Here is a 2,018-nt window from a genome sequence, read left to right on the forward strand (position 1 = left end):
GTTTGCCTGCTCATTTGTTTTGTTCATTTTATCTTTGCATTTGATTCCCATTTGTCTCTTGAATTTGAATACTTTTGATGAAGATTTTGTAGCAATCTCAGAAATGTATCTTAATCTCTGGTTGGTCCTTCCATGCCCATGGATTGTTAGTGGCATTCTTTGACATTCTTAGGGGTAAATTTTACAAATACTGCCTCCCTGCAGTGACATTTCTCTGGTGGTCATATTTGAGTGCCTGTCAAAAGGAACATTTAAATACTACTCTGTAGCCGTGCTGGGGAGGGGGAGGGGCGGCAAGGTATCCACAGGGAACCCCAGTGCTTTGGGTCAATTGATACTGCAAGTTCCTTTTTCACTGGCGTTACATGTGCCCAGGATGGTCCCTGGTCTTTAGCATCTTTTGTTTGAAGATTCTACACTTAGTTTTCAAATCTAGCTTTCATCTATAGGATCTTCAACTTTAAAAATATTTCTAGAGGATATGAGTACCTGCGTGAATTTATGTGCACCCTGGTTCATCTTGAGGGTATCTTAACCTTAGTTTAAATTAGGAGCCTCTTCACATTTAGGTTGTTGGGTTCATCCCAGATATTCCTGGATAATGCCCATGGTTCATGGTTGTGCGTTATGGTTCCAGGGGTTGGCGTTAGCTAAGACAGGCTGTAGTCTAGCTGTTCTCAAACGGGAGCTCTTCCTGCCCCCGCCTCCCAGGTGCTAGCACGAAAGGTGTAGGATGGCTCTCTGTTTGGGAAGGGCATCTTGAATGAACTCTGCTCTGGAGTTGTCAGTCTCCTTTGATCTCTTCCCATTCCGTCCTGTGTGATGAGTGGGGGTTGTGTACATTGATCTTTGGAGCTAGTGCTTGGGACTTTGAGAAAGACAAGAGTCAGAAGAAAGGTGGAACTGGGCAGCGCCGGCCCCTGCTGCTACTGTGTCCTGTGTTCACTGGCTCTCCTTCCAGATGTGTGGGGATATACTGAAAGAGTGCTGTCTAGAGATTACCACCATGCTCTGGTTCTGGGTTATTGTGGTTCTGGATTTGTTGGTGAGCTGTTTTGAACTGCCCAGTTCTTTCATCCTGTTTATTTGGTCTTTGTGTGTTGCCCAGAAACGAAGAATGTTCATAGACAATTGGTTCTTCTACAATTAACTTTAAGAATAAGCTATTAGATGTCCCTGGTTTCACTGGTAGATACTGAAATAACATGGTGATCTCCAAGTCCATGACATGTTTTGGGACAGCTTTGATCAGGCTGGCCTCAAACTCAAAAAGATCTGCCTGCCTCTGCTTCTCAAGTGCTGGGTAAGGCTTGAAACAGTCCTTTTGCTTTTGGTTTTGGAGACAGGGTTTTTCTGTGTAGCTTAGGCTGTTATGGAACTCTGTAGGCCAGGTTGGCCTTGAACTCAGAGGCCTCCTACCTCTGCCTCCCAGTGCTGGGATGAAAGGCTTGTGCCACCACTGCCTGGCTACTGAAGCACTTTGTAATAAGAAAGCAACATCCACAGGGAGGAGCTTGTGAGCCAAGGCTGCTGTAAAGCTGCAGTAAGCTTGAGCAGGTTGTTAGATGTTGCAGCCACTGTTGAAATGCCCGTCAAGTAGCAGCTAGCCAGTGGAGCGCTGAGAAGACAGTGCGCATGGGAGCAGGCTTCCTTGGGAGCATCGCCATCTTGCCTGGTGTGAACCTCAAGAGCTCCAGAGTCGTTTCCTGCCCTTTAGTCAGAGTGTTCTTGGAGAAAATGCTGAAGCACACACTCGAGGATGCCCTTCAGTGTTTCTTCCGGCTCAGGCCTGACAGTTTCCATGGAAGCCTGCTTAGACCTCCTGGTTATTTAACTCCTGGTTCGCTCTAATCAGAGGTTTACTGTTTTTGAGTACGTGTTTGGCCTTGACATCCAGTTAAGTGTTGTCTTACTGAGTTTGCTGTGATCCCTAGTCTAAAAGGGGTGTTGAGTGAGAGAGAGAGAGAGAGAGAGAGAGAGAGAGAGAGAGAGAGAGAGAGAGAGAGAGAGAGAGAGAG

Source organism: Microtus ochrogaster, unplaced genomic scaffold (genome assembly GCF_000317375.1).
Source record: "Microtus ochrogaster isolate Prairie Vole_2 unplaced genomic scaffold, MicOch1.0 UNK15, whole genome shotgun sequence".
In the NCBI taxonomy this organism is placed as follows: domain Eukaryota; kingdom Metazoa; phylum Chordata; class Mammalia; order Rodentia; family Cricetidae; genus Microtus; species Microtus ochrogaster.